This window comes from Styela clava, unplaced genomic scaffold (genome assembly GCF_964204865.1).
Source record: "Styela clava unplaced genomic scaffold, kaStyClav1.hap1.2 HAP1_SCAFFOLD_25, whole genome shotgun sequence".
NCBI classification, from domain to species: Eukaryota; Metazoa; Chordata; class Ascidiacea; order Stolidobranchia; family Styelidae; genus Styela; species Styela clava.
Genome location: NW_027556444.1, coordinates 139010 through 159620, shown reverse-complemented (window position 1 = coordinate 159620; position 20611 = coordinate 139010). Strand labels below are relative to the sequence as shown.

The window sequence follows — 20611 nt, the reverse complement described above, 5'->3', positions numbered from 1 at the left end:
AGTGCTGTATTCCATTTGTTTACGTTTATTGGCTTGGTTTACACGACGAATACAATGTTTAATATTTATGTTTTAAAGCGAACTTCGAATAATGAAAAGTATAGGTGAAATGAGTTTGCAAAAATACTTGCAAGTGTTAAATATCAGATATGTGTAGAAGTTTAGGTTACCTATAAAATTAAAGATGACCGCACATTGTGAACTATCTGACCAAATGTATATATCTGTAAACCAGCCGGAGGAGCGTATTTGTTGACCTGAGCATCAGTTTTAATCCCAATTTTAAAATAATGTTCAAGTTATATTTATTAGTTTCAATTAATCTCAAAATGGTAGTTCCATGGATTTTTGTCAAAAGATTCACCTCCTGAAGGATCAATCAAGGCATCTAAAAGCATCAATATTTCTGTAAACGATTCACAAATACTTTACATGTAATATCGACTTAGATTTAAATATCTTATTATCAAAGGTACTTAATTGGGCGTCACCAATATTTCAGAGTTTAAAGTGCATTCGTTGAAACTACTTATGGTGGTATCAGAGGTTTAATAGCCTGTTTTAGAGCCGTAGCCAATAATTTAAATGGGGGTATGAAATTTCCAATTGCCAAGTTAAACTGTATGTAACTGGCCGGGAGGCGTGAATTTGTAACAGTCTTTTGAAGGTATAAAAAGCGTTTATATATATAATACATTTTTTTTTATATTTTACAAAGGGGGGCTCCAACCCGCAGCCACATGAGCACACCTCTGCTAAACAGAATCATTGAAAATAGATCACTAACATTTTGGGAGAAGAACGTAAATCAATATTCTTTCGCTAAACTATATTTCAATTTAAGTGAACACTGGTCCCCCAAAATAGATACGCGAACACTACTAAGTCCATCTCAGTCATTTACTACAAGTCATTTGTAAATCCTATGGAAATGTGTTATAAATTTAGAATATGAGCGTATGATACCATACATATTCCAACATTTTCGTTCAACAGATTGAATGTAAAAATAGACTATAATAAAGAATTATCGCTGCCGATCCTCTTTACTACTTTGCTTAGTATTTTTTTTAACTTATTTGATAAACATCAATAGGCCTGGCATACCCTGAAATGTGCATCGGTTATTTGTATGCTTTCTTGAACGTTAATGTGTGCAATTTAAACATTTTTGATTTGACTTTTGCAATCTTTCGCCCCAATGTTATTTAGTAGTTTGTTTTACTTTTCGTTGATATTTAATGGGTCAATGAGTTGGAATATTTTTGCCTTTGTAACGGTTCATTTTCAGCAACAAAATAAACATCTAAACGGCAAATCCACATGGAATTGTGCTCATCACAGCTCTGTTTTGCAAAACAGCATCCGCATGCCGCAAAATTGTAAATATATCGAAGTGAAGTTTAGATAGTTTCGCTCCAGATGTTTATTGCATATTCATTGAACATTAAATCGTTTTTGATCTCTCACCAGCAGTTTCTACATATATACAACAAGCAAATTGAATTCCAAAAAAATGTTTGTAAGGTAACATAGAACTGTATGTTCATGATAAAATACAATTTTCCATTGTTTTCAAATTGCAAGGCAATCATACAGCTCATAAGGAAAAAAAACAGCCAATAATTTTTCTGATATCGTGTGCATCAGTTGTGACTATTTTTGATCTTTTCTTTTTTGCTTAGAAAATATATTCAATCTCTTGTTAGTGTAGTAAGCTATCTGCAGCAGCAAGGTATATGAAAACAATTTTAAAAATTGTATTGAGTGTGATATCTGGATGGATCGTGCAAGATCTGTCTTGCCTGAGATTTGTTCGTGGCTGAAAGCCACATTCGTCCATATTACAGGTATAACAGCATCTGTAGTAAGATCTTAAACACTACTTTCAATGTTGCTTTATGCATCATGGTTGTTTGCTGCATGTTTTTGTTCATTATCGGAGGACAATTCAGAATCCTCAAATGAATTTTTCGATTCTGGCTCATACTTTGGCATCAGATAGCTTTCATGTGCACTATAACGAAATTCTACAGATGAACAAAAAAAAAATAAATGGGTCAAACCGTTTTCGTTTAGAGGCTTTATGGGATAAAATTAGTATTTTGCTATTGTTGCTGTCTGATTCTGTGTTCTGATCTGATCTTATCTGAAAACATACTCCTGGTTCCGAATACATGTATTGCAATTGTATATTTTTACAAATACAATGGACAGTTTCAAGTCATGACTGATAAGCCAGACAGAGATACCAAGTTGCACTGCAGGCCCGAGTTTGTTAATTACTTGTTCATCGTTATCTTTCCTTTTCTCTCATAACGAATGGTCGCTTTATAGCTGGTTTTGGTATCCTCGGGGAATGACGCGATATCGTCATGTAACCTTTAGGACGTCTAATTGTTACGTATTTTATGATTAAGAGCTTTTTTTCTAATTTTAAGATTAGAAAGTTTAAACACGTAACCTATTACCCAAAAGCAGCAAAATTACCCAATACTCTATACAATGCAACTACTATAGCTGCGGAGCAATGACCAAGCTTGGGCGTGCAGTGAAAGTATACACATGTAACAAAATTCATAAAAACATAAGAAAGTTGAAATTATGATTATGAGACGGGATTTGTGTGTGTTGAACAGTGTTTGAAAAGAAAGAATTGGCGTTGGTTTATTTAAATTTAGCTGACTGATTACTACAAATGCTTGTCTCTAATACACTTTGTTTCACATTAATAAATTTTGGAGCGCTGAAAAAAAATACTGCTGTAATTGTGATGAGCCTCTTTGGGCGATAAAAAATAAAAATGAGTTTATTTAAATTTATCTGACAGGTTACTACAAATGCTTGTCTCTAATACACTTCGTTTCACATTAAGAAATTTTGGAGCGCTGAGAAAAAATACGGCTGTATTTGTGATGAGCCTCTTTGTGCGATCAAAAATAAAAACGAGATTGATTTTACTCGCGTGTATAGAAGTACATCATGAAGCGCTGATCCGAAATACGATCGTATTTGTAATCATATTTTGAAAAAAATGTTAAAAGTCAACTTAAAGTATATCTTAAGTAACCGAATGCTAATATCTGCCAAAATCGAATAAATTAGATATTTTTGGGTAACCTCGTTGGATTCAATACCAAAAATAAAACGCCTTAAAAATTAAAAGAAAGAAAATGTGAAATGTGAACCTGTGAAGAAGAAGAATGTCTGTTCATTTTATACACTAATTTGAAATAATTAATATAAATGAATATATAGTGCAATAATCGCGCGGTTTATTGGAGTTGACTCGCGGGCGTTTCTTTCTGAAGTTCTTTTCGTTCCATATCTTTCTCTTTTGTTTTTGTAGTCAAGACTAGTTTTTAATTTTACAGTTTTTTTTTTCTCCTTATAAAACAGTTTCTATAGTGTGAATGTTTTGAACCCCCTTTTTTTTTAAATATAACAGTCCATATAATGTGCATGTTATACACACATTTTTGAAATAAGTCTTTTTCTTTGTGGTATAGTCCTTGGTTTTTCGCTTCATTTCTTGAATCATCGCTGATATTGGGTTGATATCGAATTGTTGATTTTGATTTTTTTCATCTTTTTATCCGCGGCTTGCTTGTGTAGTTGATGTCTTTGGGTTCCTACGGTTGATTTTCTGACTCCATCTCAAAAAGGCGCTGGTTCGGCTGTCGGGTTCACCATTTTTAGGAGATTACCCAATAACCTATAAGGCCTATTGGTATAATTAGTTACCCCCACTATGTAAAGTCTCTTGGTACACATAGGCACCACTCACACTGACAGACGAAAACAGCTTTTATAACACAATTCATGCTAGCTAATGCAACTGTAATCTAGCTTCCAAAACAGTAAACTAGTGCTGCCCGTCTAACTGCAAATCTGCAATACAGCCTTCCATACACCTGCAAGCCTTCTTCTGTTTCCGCGTTTCCGCATCTCCGCAGCATCACTTGACACTAACGGCGTTGTAGCGAAACCTAATGAAACGAAGCGAGAAAGTCTGAATAGGTGAAAATAATAGCATATATGAAACATATTTTTATTGCATACAGAGGGGGGAATAAGGAAGTCAAAATAAGCAAACCCAGGTATTCATCAAAAAAAAAATTGGCTGCCGCTGGTTTCAGCCAAACTTAATCTATTTCAATCGCACCACAAATGTGATTTTCACATTCATCCAGGGTATGAAAAAGTGATTACATCCATAATTATATCGAAAATAGAATTTATATAACTCTGGATAACTGTTCTTTCAAATATCTGCTTGTAGCAACCTTTCTAGAGTTGCCCAAAGTGAGGTAGCAAACCTGAATCCCAATTTATGGAATACAAAGATTCTTGCACTTATCATTCTCCCAATTAAAAATTACGCAAGATATCACCCAAAACAATTTCCGTATATCGTCTGTACCATATAAATATTTACTTTGCATTATCTTCTTATGTTTTCAAATCGAAATGTAAAATTTACTTGATGTTCTGCAGTATTTTGTCTGAAAATGACCGAGATCGATTGGTCGTTGCAGTTCGAGCCCGTCAATGTTTTCATGGCAAACGGTTTCGTGCGCAAGAATCATTCTCTAGATCAAAGATGCATCATATTTTCATACTAAGCTAGAAATAATATAGATCAAGATGCTCGAGTACTTCAACTAAAATTTGACATTAACTTCCGTGACATTAGCTAATCACGAAGATGTCAAGGGTGGCATTATGATTTAAATTTTAGCGGCCATTCAGACCCTTGTATAAGTTAAATTTTCAGACACGGTGGCTTCGGGTGATTATATAATTTTCTTCTGTGTCTTTCAATATTTATTCGTAAATCAAATCGCCTATTCCATCGATTAATGTAACGATATATTTCGAATTTCCAGTATATACTGGAGGATGACTGAAATTTTCTCACGAGTGTTTTGGGCCGGATATTTCACGGTAAACTTTGAAAACTTATTTTAGTTATTGGAACACTTTTTTGAAATCGACATACTTTTTATCCAGCCACGCTTGTCTGTATTTGTAACGATTGTACATCTACGTTGGCAAATTTTGCTCTCACTTATCTAACGAAGACCTAGCCGTCCCATTCAGTACCGATGCATGTCGAAATAAAAGTACATAACTTGGTGATTTTGAAGGTTTGAAATCGGATCTTTGGTTAAAAGTTTGGCCCAGGAATAGAGTAACTAAAAATCATATTTGATGTTGTTTTGTCTTTGAAATAACCAGAAAAATCTTTGACATATCGCTTCATCACTAACATACTATTTATTGACTAGTGTTATATGACTAGATGAGATAGTCAGACAAAAATTCGATTACGGTATAATTAAATGTACTTCATGAATTGATTTTAACTTTTTGTTCAGGAATGATCTTCATATAGACTAGGAACTGAAACTAGGGATTTTCAGACCTAATTACTTAGCTTCAAGTGCAACACAAATTTCTCTTGAGGAAAATTAATAAATAAGAATTAATGTTGCGTTGCACTGATTTGCAAGTAGTTTCGTAAACACGAGTATAAAAAAAATATGACAACTTCAAGAGAGTCTGCTTAAGAAATGTTATCGTTCTGGAGTACTTACAGCCGTTATGAAGAGACTTGAATCTAAACGCGCTGATTTTTCAAACCGGCTAGCAAACGAGCAACAAGACAAATTTTCCCGCTATCTCACGACTCCAACAACAGTTGAAATGTTAACTTTGAATAAATAGGGTATACGTGCAATTAATTACTTAAAAGTATGAATGGAGAATACAGAACCAACAACAGTTGAAATGTTAACTTTGAAAAAATAGGGTACGTGCAATTAATTACTTAATAGTATGAATGGAGAATACAGAGAAAAAGATGTCAAAAGAAAAAAAAGTATATATATAACAAACTTTAAGCATGACTCTGACGAATTTTTTCGAGCATGTGTTGAACACACGTGGATATGAAAGCATGGTTGTGAATTTATTTAATTATTGATATAGTTTACATAATTATTAAAACGAAGAAAACTAAAGATTGAAAATAATAAATGTTTGTTTGCGTGTCAACAGTATCATCCTAAAGCAGCATTTTGTGATTTGTCAGTTCCGCCTCTAAGTTATGCAATAGCTCCTGTGTCGTCGACACCATTGTAACAAGTCACTGGTTATTTCCACGCAAGTTTCGTTACCATCATTCTATAAAACTTTCTGCTCAAAATTAGCTTCCTCTCGCGCTTCTTGTTCCAACAGTCCAAAGCGGCGGAGTTTGATGTCAGCTTGCAGAATAGCATATAGACATGGTCACAAAGGCAAAGAACCACTGTTGCATACAGAAATTAATTTGGAATATTGCTCAAACTCCCAACGCTCATATGAATTATCTAAGCGAAAAATATGGAAAATTGTTTTTGCGAAAAGCGTTTCTCACAGCGAACTCTAAATCTCATTTTAGACGTAAACGTATATCAAAGAATCACTGCTGCATACAGAAATTAATTTGGACTATTGTTCAAAACTCCAAACACTCATATGAATTAACTAAGCGAAAGATATGAGATTGTATTAGCGAAAAGCGTTTTTCACAGCAAACTCTAAATCTCATTTTAGACGTGAACGTATATATATATCAACAAACTGCTGTCAGCCGTGGTCGGATGTTAACTACATTGGTGAAATTTATAACTAGAGTAAACCCGTTTAATTGCGTACTAATCATTAATTAATTGTCTCAACATTTCAGTGCTGTATTCTATTTGTTTATGTCCGGATTATCAAGCGGTTTGACTTGGTTTATATGACGGAAGGTGAAATATAGGTGAAATGAGTTTACCAGAAATGATTGCAAATATTATGTATTTGATGTGTTGAATTTTAGATTACCTATAAATTGAAGATGACCGCTCTCTGTAAATTATCTGACAAAATGTATATATCAGTAATCCAGTCGGATGAGATTTTGGGACTTACTTGGAACTAATTATTAAATACCACTCTTGCACTGAGAATTTTGTGTTTATATGGAAGAAACTTCTTTTTCTTCTACCGTGATTGATTGTTCTTTATCTTCAACTCTCCGTTTTCTCTTACCTTCAACCTTGATCGAGAGGCTGCTACATTTACTGACGTTGGGGCGAAGGCCGGATTTCATTGCTTCTTGCTTTTCTTGTTTTTCATAGCTTCTAAGAATAGTCCACTTGATGTTGTAGGGTTGTTCCGGTCTCCGTCGCTATAATGGCGTCGTCGATGAGTCCTAAAACAAAGACCCTCTGGTCTTCTATGGTTGGACCAAGATCTTCTAAGGCCAAGAAGGCCTCGTCCAATATTGCATTCACCCGCGACTTGATAGCATCCAGAGTGCGATGAGGAAAGAATTTTTGCAGAAGGGCGTACCGGGTCTTATTGATTACTTCTTGCTCCAAGCGTATGTCTTCTTTGGCCAGCAAAAAATCCTCCTGATACAAACATACTCCTACAATTTTGTTTAACACATGGAGTGTAAAAATAGCAAATTCCGATCCTAAGACTACTTTGCATTAAGCTTTTTTTTCAGTTCAAACAGTATTGCATGCACTATAGTGGCTATGAAAAATGCAATATAAATGTAAAATAGAAATGTTATTCTGGTTAGTGAGAAAATAGCGGGTAACGTCACCCCCAGAAAAGCGCCGACAGCTCCTGCATAACTTAAGCTTTCTTAATCGTTAATGTATGCGATTTAGATCTATTTGATCGACTTGTGCACTCTTTCGCCGCAATGTTATTTATGAGTTCCTTTTACTTTTCGTTGAAATTTGATGGGTCTATGACTTTGAATACTTGGTTTATTTTTAGTAACAAAATAAACGACAAATCCACATTGAATTGCGCTTATCACAGTTTTGTTTTGCAAAATAACATACGCATGCCGCGAAATTATAAATAAAGCGAAGTGGAGTTAAGATAACCTCGCTCCAGATGTTTAATGCGTATTCATTGAACACTAAATCGTTTTTTGATCTCTTTTCTACATATATACAATAAGTAAAGAGAATTGCATAATAAGTTTTTCAAACCCTGCTCATAATAACCAATCTCGTGAAATATGGCGTTTGGAATTTTAGTTATGATTTGTGCCAAACCCTTGAAGTGTGGTACTCAATCACAAATCATTATATTTTGTTTCATTCATTTCAAAAATTTGCTGCCGATGGCAAATAGTAAGGTAGCATAGAGCTGTATGTTCATGATAAAATACATTATTTTATTGTTTTTAAATTGGAAGTAACTATGATCGGATGACTGCAAAATACTGCTGTTCATGGCGTATATATTCTGCATTTACCTCGATCAGACTAGACAAGTATCAGTATTGACAAATAAAACAATCAATCTCGTTGCCGGGCGTATCAGAAAGATGTTATAAATCGACACCATCATTTCTTTATACTGTTTTGGTTTCTGTTTTTTAAGACATTTCATTCTAGATTCACATTAGCTAGTTTTTTGTTCCCTGCTTTTCCGCAATCTTCTTCTGGTACTACTATGACACGGAAGGTGATACAAAGATTGTGCATCATTGAAGTGCATTTGGATGGTCTTGATGTACTCCTGCAACGCTTCAGTTGACCCATCCTCTTTTCGTTGAATTAGCGCTTCCAATAGTTCCAACGAAATAGGAGTATAGATCTTATAAAGTCTGTGCAATTCTGTGTAAATCAACCACGTATTGATCGGAAAATGCCAGTATACGATAAAGAAATTTTTTCCACCATTTGGTAGACTTTGGATCTAGTTCATACACACCAGCCACATGGCGCTCTCTATCAACGCCACCCATAGTTTGTTTGTATGTAACATCGTATAGCAGCAGGGCAGAAAATGTTTATTGGTCCATCTCGTTGCTTCGTCCTAACTTCACCAGCTCTGTTTGTGTGAAAGTTGCTCAGCACTAACACTTTTTTTCTACCCTTCCGTCAAAATGTAACGTTCCATTCCTGTTACAGTTAAATTTATAATCACCACGGCTGAGTTTTTCCTTTAAAAGCTGGAAGATGTATTCTGGTTTTAAGAGCAGTTCACACAGCGATCTGGCGTTAATGTACATGCGATGAACTGAAGTAAAAAAACTGTCTAATGCATCTTCACCGTCTGGTATAGTAAGTAAAGTTTTCACAGCCTTCTCATCTACTGGGCTGTTTCGGCCTTTATCATCTTTACTTGCATAAACATTCTCATCGTGGGTATATCCACTGAGGGTCTCATCGCGTTCAAGTTTCATCCCACGTTTACAGCCTTCATGTGAAGGTATTGCTTAGAAGTATACCTTCCATTGAATTTAGTCATTGAGTCATCATTGTTTTGAAACGGACAGTTCTGCCTCTGCTTCATAATGATTGATTTCAGGCATGAGAGCAAATCTTCAACGTTATACAACTTGCTTTCTTGTTGAGGTTTATCCGGTTTAGCGACATACAGTTTCAACATAATCAATTTGATTGTATCCCTTGAAAATGCATTCATAAGAGTTTCACCATGGATTTGTGCTTAGCTCAAGGAAAATAAATAAGCCAATAAATATCATGATCTCGTAGGACTATTTTTGATCTTTTCTCTTTCGCTTTGAAAATATATCCAATCTCTAGCTAGTGTAGTGAGTTATCTGCAGCAGCAAGCTGTATGGAAACAGTTTTAAAAAATTGTGCGGAGTGTGATATCTGGATGGATCGTGCAAGATCTATCTTGCCTGATATTCATTCGTGGCTGTCCCACATTCGTCCATATTACAGTTATAACTGCATTTGCATAGTAAGATCTGAAACACTACTTACTATTGATGTTGCTTATAGCATCATGGTCTTTGTTTGCTGAATGCTCTTGTTTATTATCTGAGGACAATTTAGAATCTTCGAAGCAGAATTTTTGATTCTGGCTGGAGGTCTATTGATACAATTAGTTACCCCCAATCCCACTATGTAAAAAGTCTGTTGGTACACATATGCACCATACTGACGGACGAAAACAGCTTTTATAATACAATCCAATGCTAGATAATGCAACTGTAATCCGGCTTCTTCCAAAACACTTGTCTAGTGCTGCCCGTGTAACTGCGAATATGCAATACAGCCTTCCAAAACACCTGCAAGACTTTCGTCTGTTTCCGCATCTCTACGCATCATATAAAAAATTACGGTGACCGTACATTTGAACCCATGTACATTTGAACCCATGCGTATATCCACGGGTTCAATCTATATGCGGGTGCTAAAACCCATGGGTTAGGGTTAGTATGGGTTTAACTATCCGTGAAACAAAAAAAATTCCATAGGTGCAATAGCATACAGGTGCAATTGTCATGGGTTCAAATGTACGTGGGTTCAAATGTAATGGAAACAAAAATTACGCTAAAGGCTTGGTGATGGATCACGTGATAGCCAACCTAATGAAACATAGAGATAATCGGAAAAGGTGAAATAATAGCATTTATAAAACACATTTTTATTGCATACAAAGGGAGGAATGAGGAAGTCGCTGCCACTGGTTGAAGCCAAACTCAAATCTATTTCAATCGCGCCACAGATATGATTTTCACATTCATCCAGGGTGTGAAAAAGTAATTACATACATACATATTTATATCGAAAATAGTATTTCTACCTCTGGTTTACTGTTCTTTCATATATCTGTTTGTAGCAAGCTTTCTAGAGTTGCCCAGAGTGAGGTAGCAAATCTGAAATCGTAAATTTACATGTATCTGCTCCTGAAACGGTCTCCGCGTTCGTTAAAAATACCGGCTTTTTCGATTTATAATAAATTTTTCTGTCTCGTAATAACTACAATAATTCAAAAAGTCTCTCTATTTTAATTCATTCTAAATACCACGCCAACCCGCGGACATAATAATAAAGTGTGATCAATTGCCCGATTGTATTTAGTTTTTATATATATTGCACTTATGTGAATTTGTTATCGTCATTAGAAAGATCTGGTATAATATCCCAAATAGTATACTTAATTTAGTACAACTGAAATACATGTAAAGTATATTAGTAAATGAAAAATACATATTCATCGAAACAAAATCCCCGCGGTACGGCTTCTGAGTCAGTCCTCGAGATTACGCCAATCGTTAAAAGAGCCGACTTTTTCAACGGTTATGTAATGGTTTTTCTGTTGAATAAAATATTCAATCCATGATTGATATGTACTTATTTAAAATAGTTGCTTTATTCATTTAATCGTGATAAATTAAATCTGCGATCGCGTCGATAAAATAAAAGCACCAGTACTCTAAAATAACACGGTAATCCGCAACCATAAAAATGTCGATTACATTTTGTTTTGATTTGTATTCTTGCCAATTTCACCAATGTGAGCTGTCGCTGCATCTCTCACTCAATTAATTTCAAGATATCACCATTACAGTTATTCCTAAGTCTGCGATCCCACGGAGTAAAATTTATATCAAGTCTGTAGTTTTAGAACACTACTGGTGTGGCGCACGCACAAGGAATTTATGAGATTTTCAATGTCTAATAAAGTGTTTTTAATCTGTCGCGATCCACCCCAAAACAAAACTCATGGCGTTTTCCGTTTTATTTTCAGTATTTTATAACGCCACTTTTACAATAAAATTTTTTTTAGTTACGGATTCACTTCCTTATTTTATCTTTAGCTTCTCGTCGCTGATGATTATAATAAAAACTAACTCGTTTTCCTCAGAGGTGTCATGGTTCCATTCGAGAACAAAAAAGTAATTATAATCGTCCGCGCGGCACACGAATATGTCGAGGGAAATTTCGGATTTAGCGCGGCTTTAAAAATTTAAGAACCACTGTTTTAGACTATTTTCAGACCTATTTATTTAGCCTAAACAGCAACACAAATTTCTATGTCAGGAAAATTATTAAATATGAATTAGTGTTGCGTTGTCTCTCGCATTTACCAATCCTAAAACGTAAAATCGTGTGAGCATTGATCAGTTCTAAATATAAGTGAGTTTTTGTAAGCACTGTTTCTGGAGTACTTACATTCGTTATGAAGAGACTCAAATCTAAATGAAGTGCTTTTTCAAACCGGCTAGTAAAAAAGCATTAAGTCAAATTTGCCCGCTATCTCACAACTTACAACTAACCGGTAAAAATATAATGTTAACTTTGAAGTAAAACCAATGTAATTTTAAATTAATACGGTACGTGCAATTAATTACTGGGTAGTTGGTGCCGGCTTTGGCGAAGTCAAATACCCATGAAAAATCGGGTGTGGACGAACCCATAGGAATTATCTCCCAAAATCGAGTGTTCACGTTACGCTTTTCAAGGACCCGCAATCCCATATGTTTATTCATATGTTTTCGGTACATGTATTAAAGACACGTGGATATGAAAGCATGGTTGTGATTTGTTTTAATTTATGATATTGTTTACGCGGTTATTAAAACGAAGAAAACTAAAGATTAAAAATAATAATGCGACGAATAAGATCCTAATATTTCACTGTGAATTATACAAATAATATACAGACTTCGTGAAGTTGTGTCAGAGGCTCAATGAAAGTTGTTTGAAACAATACTGTAATATAATTAAAAAGTAAGCCCATTATTATCAAAATACGCAAGAATAACAAGTGAAAATCACAAAAATACAATTTACACTAATAAACAACTCATAAAATAGCTTAACCGTGTGTCGCGACGATATAACTCACATAAGATGCCGTGATCTTGGCCATACCTCTGAGCTTCCTGCTTATGAACGGGGAACATCTTGGGTTGTAAGAGAACCTTGAGATTTCGGCTAAATGTTTACGTAAACGACGGTATTATCCTCCTAGTAGGTAGCAATTTGTGCCCTATTGGTTTATCTTCTGTCCAACTTATGCAATAGAAAATATCTGCTCCTGTGCCGTCAACATCATTGTAGTAACACGGCACTGGCATTTCCACATAAGTAACATTACAACTTTCTGCACAAAATATTCCTCTCGCGCTTGTTTCAACCGCGACGCTCCATCCAACGAGGTGGAGTTCGATGACAGATTGCAGAATAGCATGTAGGCATCAATATCAACAAACGGTTGTCAGCCGTGGTCAAATACTACATTGATGTAATTTATTCAACTAAAATGAGAAGACCGTTTAATTGCGTGCGTACTAAACATTAATTAATTGTCGCAACATTTCAGTGTTATATTCTATTTGTTTACGTCCAGATTGTCAACCTGATTGGATTGGTTTACATGACGAAGATAAAATATTCAACGTGGCTATGCGATGTGTTTTATATGTTTGTGTAAGCGATCTTTGAATAAGGAAATGTATGAATGAAATGATTTCGTAATTGCAAGTGTTATATATTCGATATATAGAAGTATGGATTACCTATAAAAAATGGAAGATTACCGCTTGTTGTGAAATATCTGACAAAATGTAAGCCAGTCCGATGGGAGTTTATAGAGTTCGCTTGGACTAAATATTAAGTACTGCTGCTCCTGGACTGAGAATTCCATGTAGCCTACAAGTTATCATGTTCGTCAAAGGTGGAGGATGGAAACCAATATTGTAGACTATTTAGCATCAGTTTTAATCTCAATTTTAAATAATGTTCCAAGTAATATTTATTATTTTTATTAATTCTAAAATGGTAGTTCCATGCATTCTTTCGAAAGATTCACCTCTTGAAGGGTCAATGAAGGCATCCAACGGCATCGATATTTCCAAGCCTGACCATGGTATACATTTTCTGTCCCATCCCTTCCCTAGTAATGTAAGTAATGTGTATGTAATAATGTAATGTAAGAAAAGTCTTGCAAAACAACAAAATTTACGGACTTTGACAGCTTTATATTCACTTAATATGCATGTGTCCATTAACCCTTTCACGGAGTATTGTTGATGCTGAATATATTTTGCCCTTCATGACTAACAAAAGAGCTATGTTTAAATATATGGACACAAACTCCATAACGAAATGTTTTGACATAATTTCCCCCAAAATCGTACGGTTTTCGTGTCCCATGGGAAATAGAGCGGTGTGCTGTCCCATCCCATCCCAGGGACAACCCTGGATATTTCCGTAAAGATTCATGAATACGAGAAGCACTAAGCTGAGCTTTTTTTAAATAGTTTAAACAGTGTTGCACTTAGTCATGGAAAATGCAATCAAAATGTAGAATAGGAATGTTATTATTTTATTATTAATGAGAAAATAGCGGGTAACGTTACCCTCATTCAGAAAAGCGCCGGCAGCTGCCACATAACATAAAATATGCATCGAATATTTGTATGCTTCGTTAAGCAATTTAGATATTTTCGATTGACTTTTGCAATCTTTCACCGCAATGGTATTTATGGTATTTGTTTTGCTTTTCGTCGATATTTGCTGGGTGTATGACTTTGAATATTTTGTCTCCAGATTGGTTGATTTTTAGTAACAAAATAAACGGCGAAAGGGCAAAGCTCTTGACAGTGTTGCTTTGCAAATCAACATCAAATGTAAATGAAGCAAAGTGAAGTTTAGGTAGCCTCGCTCCAAATACCAAATGCATATTCAATAACACTGAAGTTACTCGAAAACGAGTTATTATATTTTTATTTTTAGAGGTAGTTGTTATGCTTGGAAATTTAGATAATTTGGAAATTTTGATTTGATTTCTCTTTCGCTTTGAAAATATATCCAATCTCTAGCTAGTGTAGTGAGTTATCTGCAGCAGCAAGCTGTTTGGAAACAGCTTTAAAAAATTGTGCGGATGAATCGAGCAAGATCTGTCTTGCCTGTTATTCATTTGTGGCTGTTCCACAATTGTCCATATTACAGTTATAACTGCATTTGTAGTAAGATCTGAAACACTACTTACTATTGATGTTGCTTTCAGCATCATGGTCTTTGTTTGCTGAATGTTCTCGTTTATTATCTGAGGACAATTTAGAATCCTCGAAGCAGATTTTTTGATTCTGGCTAATACTCTTGCACAGAGTGAATCTAAGTTCAAGGGAAAGAAATATAACGACTAGATATATTAGTAATTCCACAGATAAACTAAATGATAAAATCGGTCTCACCAATTTCGTTTAGCGGCCTATTGAAACAATTAGTTACCCCCAACCTACAATGTAAAAAGTCTCGTATAAAGTCTGTTGGTACACATATGATATGCACCATACTGATGGACGAAAACAGCTTTTATAATACAATCGAATGCTAGCTAATGCAACTGTAATCTAGCTTCTTTCAAAACACTTGACTAGTGCTGCCCGTGTAACTGCAAATATGCAATACAGCTTTCCAAAACACCTGCAAGACTTTCGTCTGTTTCCGCATCTCTACGCATCATATAGAAAAGAACGCCAAAGGCTTGGTGATGGATCACGTGATAACCAAACCTAATGAAACATGCGAGAAAGTCGGAAAAGGTTAAATAATAGCAAAAATGATAGCATTTATAAAACATATTTTTATTGCACACAAAGGGAGGAATGAGGAAGTCGCTGCCACTGGTTGAAGCCAAACTCAAATCTATTTCAATCGCGCCACAGATGTGATTTTCACATATATACAGAGTGTGAAAAAGTAATTACATACATACATATTTATATCGAAAATAGTATTTATACCTCTGGATTACTGTTTATTTCTATATCTGTTTGTAGCAAGCTTTCTAAAGTTGCCCAAAGTGAGGTAGCAAATCTGAAACCTAATTTACAGAATACAAAGGTTCCGTCAATATTTTCACGTTAGACGGTTTCGTGCGCAATTATCATGCCCTTGATCAAAGATGCATCACATTTTCATACTAAGCTAGAAATAATATAGATCAAGATGCTCGAGTCCTTTACCTAGAATTTGACATTAACTCCCTTGACATTAGCTAGTCACCAAGATGTCAACGGTGGCATTATTATTTAAGTTTTAGCGGCCGTTCAGACCCTTGTTTCATTTAGATTTTCAGACACGGTGGCAATATCAGCCTGTTTCAAGTAATTTGGTAATTTTCTTTGTTTTCAACATTCTTTCATAAATCAAATCGTCTTTTCCATCGATTAATTGTTGTAACCATAGATTTCAAATTTTTATTACAAGAAGATGATTGAAATTTTCTCTTAGTCCTGTAGGCCGGATATTTCACTGTAAACTTTGAAAATTATTTTATTGATAGGAACACTTTTTTGAAATATCGACAAACTTTACTTAGCCAAGCTTTTCTGTATTTGTCACGATTGTTAGCAAACTTTGCTCTCACTTAAATAACGAACCTTACTTAAATAACCTAGCCGTACCATTCAGTACCGATGCATGCCGAAAGAAAAGTAAATAACTTGGTGATTTTGGGCGATTAAAAATAATGAGTTTTTTTAAATTTATCTGACAGATTACTACAAATGCTTGTCTCTAATACACTTCGTTTCACATTAATAAATTTTGGGGCGCTGAAAAAAAATACGGCTGTAATTGTGATGAGCCTCTTTGTGCGATAAAAAATAAAAATGAGAATGATTTTACTCGCGTGTATACAAGTACATCATGAAGCGCTAATCCGAAATACGATGGTATTTGTAATCATATTTTGAAAAAAATGTTAAAAGTCAACTTAAAGTATATCTTAAGAAAACGAATGCTAATATCTGCCAAAATCGAATATATTAGATATTTTTGGGTAACCTCGTTGGGTTCTATACCAAAAATAAAAAGCCTTAAAGATTAAAAGAAAGAAAATATGAAATACCTGTGAAGAAGAAAAATGTCTGTTCATTTTATACACGAATTTGAAATAATTATAAATGAATATATAGTGCAATAATCGCGCGGTTTATAATTTTACAGTTTTTTTTTCTCCGTATATAGTGTTAATGTTTTGAACCCCATTTTTTTTAAATATAACAGTCCATATAATGTGCATGTTATACACACATTTTTGAAATAAGTCTTTTATTTTGTGGTATAGTCCTTGGTTTTTCGCTTCATTTCATGAATCATCGCTGATATTGGGTTGATATCGAATTGTTGATTTTGATTTTTTTCATCTTTTTATCCGCGGCTTGCTTGTGTAGTTGATGTCTTTGGGTTCCTACGGTTGATTTTCTGACTCCATCTCAAGAAGGCGCTGGTTCGGCTGTCGGGTTCACCATTTTTAGGAGATTACCCAAAAACCTATAAGGCCTATTGGTATAATTAGTTACCCCCACTATGTAAAGTCTCTTGGTACACATAGGCACCACTCACACTGACAGACGAAAACAGCTTTTATAACACAATTCATGCTAGCTAATGCAACTGTAATCTAGCTTCCAAAACACTGGACTAGTGCTGCCCGTCTAACTGCAAATCTGCAATACAGCCTTTCATACACCTGCAAGCCTTCTTCTGTTTCCGCGTTTCCGCATCTCCGCAGCATCACTTGACACTAACGGCGTTGTAGCGAAACCTAATGAAACGAAGCGAGAAAGTCTGAATAGGTGAAAATAATAGCATATATGAAACATATTTTTATTGCATACAGAGGGGGGAATAAGGAAGTCAAAATAAGCAAACCCAGGTATTCATCAAAAAAAAATTGGCTGCCGCTGGTTTCAGCCAAACTTAATCTATTTCAATCGCACCACAAATGTGATTTTCACATTCATCCAGGGTATGAAAAAGTGATTACATCCATAATTATATTGAAAATAGAATTTATATAACTCTGGATAACTGTTCTTTCAAATATCTGCTTGTAGCAACCTTTCTAGAGTTGCCCAAAGTGAGGTAGCAAACCTGAAACCCAATTTATGGAATACAAAGATTCTTGCACTTATTATCCCCCCAATTCAAAATTACGCAAGATATCACCCAAAACAATTTCCGTATATCGTCTGTACCATATAAATAATTACTTTGCATTATCTTCTTATGTTTTCAAATCGAAATGTAAAATTTACTTGATGTTCTGCAGTATTTTGTCCGAAAATGACCGAGATCGATTGGTCGTTGCAGTTCGAGCCCGTCAATGTTTTCATGGCAAACGGTTTCGTGCGCAAGAATCATTCTCTAGATCAAAGATGCATCATATTTTCATACTAAGCTAGAAATAATATAGATCAAGATGCTCGAGTACTTCAACTAAAATTTGACATTAACTTCCGTGACATTAGCTAATCACGAAGATGTCAAGGGTGGCATTATGATTTAAATTTTAGCGGCCATTCAGACCCTTGTATAAGTTAAATTTTCAGACACGGTGGCTTCGGGTGATTATATAATTTTCTTCTGTGTTTTTCAATATTTATTCGTAAATCAAATCGCCTATTCCATCGATTAATGTAACGATATATTTCGAATTTCCAGTATATACTGGAGGATGGCTGAAATTTTCTCACGAGTGTTTTGGGCCGGATATTTCACGGTAAACTTTGAAAACTTATTTTAGTTATTGGAACACTTTTTTGAAATCGACATACTTTTTATCCAGCCACGCTTGTCTGTATTTGTAACGATTGTACATCTATGTTGGCAAATTTTGCTCTCACTTATCTAACGAAGACCTAGCCGTACCATTCAGTACCGATGCATGTCGAAATAAAAGTACATAACTTGGTGATTTTGAAGGTTTGAAATCGGATCTTTGGTTAAAAGTTTGGCCCAGGAATAGAGTAACTAAAAATCATATTAAATGTTGTTTTGTCTTTGAAATAACCAGAAAAATCTTTGACATATGGCTTCATCACTAACATAATATTTATTGACTAGTGTTATATGACTAGATGAGATAGTCAGACAAAAATTCGATTACGCTATAATTAAATGTACTTCATGACTTGATTTTAACTTTTTGTTCAGGAATGATCTCCATATAGACTAGAAACTGAAACTAGGGATTTTCAGACCTAATTACTTAGCTTCAAGTGCAACACAAATTTCTCTTGTGGAAAATTAATAAATATGAATTAATGTTGCGTTGCATTGATTTGCAAGTAGTTTCGTAAACACGAGTATAAAAAAAATATGACAACTTCAAGAGAGTCTGCTTAAGAAAGTTTATCGTTCTGGAGTACTTACATCCGTTATGAAGAGACTTGAATCTAAACGCGCTGATTTTTCAAACCGGCTAGCAAACGAGCAACAAGACAAATTTTCCCGCTATCTCATGACTCCAACAACAGTTGAAATGTTAACTTTGAATAAATAGGGTATACGTGCAATTAATTACTTAAAAGTATGAATGGAGAATACAGAACCAACAACAGTTGAAATGTTAACTTTGAAAAAATAGGGTACGTGCAATTAATTACTTAATAGTATGAATGGAGAATACAGAGAAAAAGATGTCAAAAGAAAAAAAAGTATATATATAACAAACTTTAAGCATGACTCTGACGAATTTTTTCGAGCATGTGTTGAACACACGTGGATATGAAAGCTAGGTTGTTAATTTATAATCATTCTATAAAACTTTCTGCTCAAAATTAGCTTCCTCTCGCGCTTCTTGTTCCAACCGTCCAAAGCGGCGGAGTTTGATGTCAGCTTGCAGAATAGCATATAGACATGGTCACAAAGGCAAAGAACCACTGTTGCATACAGAAATTAATTTGGAATATTGCTCAAACTCCCAACGCTCATATGAATTATCTAAGCGAAAAATATGGAAAATTGTTTTTGCGAAAAGCGTTTCTCACAGCAAACTCTAAATCTCATTTTAGACGTAAACGTATATCAAAGAATCACTGCTGCATACAGAAATTAATTTGGACTATTGTTCAAAACTCCAAACACTCATATGAATTAACTAAGCGAAAGATATGAGATTGTATTAGCGAAAAGCGTTTTTCACAGCAAACTCTAAATCTCATTTTAGACGTAAACGTATATATATATCAAAAAAATGCTGTCAGCCGTGGTCGAATGCTAACTACATTGGTGAAATTTATAACTAGAGTAAACCCGTTTAATTGCGTACTAATCATTAATTAATTGTCTCAACATTTCAGTGCTGTATTCTATTTGTTTATGTCCGGATTATCAAGCGGATTGACTTGGTTTATATGACGGAAGGTAAAATATAGGTGAAATGAGTTTACCAGAAATGATTGCAAATATTATGTATTTGATGTGTTGAATTTTAGATTACCTATAAATTGAAGATGACCGCTCTCTGTAAATTATCTGACAAAATGTATATATCAGTAATCCAGTCGGATGAGATTTTGGGACTTACTTGGAACTAATTATTAAATACCACTCTTGCACTGAGAATTTTGTGTTTATATGGAAGAAACTTCTTTTTCTTCTACCGTGATTGACTGTTCTTTATCTTCAACTCTCCGTTTTCTCTTACCTTCAACCTTGATCAAGAGGCTGCTACATTTACTGACGTTGGGGCGAAGGCCGGATTTCATTGCTTCTTGCTTTTCTTGTTTTTCATAGCTTCTAAGAATAGTCCACTTGATGTTGTAGGGTTGTTCCGGTCTCCGTCGCTATAATGGCGTCGTCGATGATTCCTAAAACAAAGACCCTCTGGTCTTCTATGGTTGGACCAAGATCTTCTAAGGCCAAGAAGGCCTCGTCCAATATTGCATTCACCCGCGACTTGATAGCATCCAGAGTGCGATGAGGAAAGAATTTTTGCAGAAGGGCGTACCGGGTCTTATTGATTACTTCTTGCTCCAAGCGTA

The 20611-nt window shown here is 34.9% G+C and overlaps 1 long non-coding RNA gene across 1 annotated transcript; it reads right to left on the bottom strand.

Moving 5' to 3' along the window:
• Positions 1 to 739: 739 nt before the first annotated feature.
• Positions 740 to 19322, bottom strand: LOC144418482 (uncharacterized). Its single transcript, XR_013473487.1, has 2 exons — positions 5601 to 19322; positions 740 to 4592 (listed from the first exon to the last, which is right to left on the bottom strand). It is a non-coding gene; the product is annotated as an uncharacterized LOC144418482 (long non-coding RNA).
• Positions 19323 to 20611: the final 1289 nt, after the last annotated feature.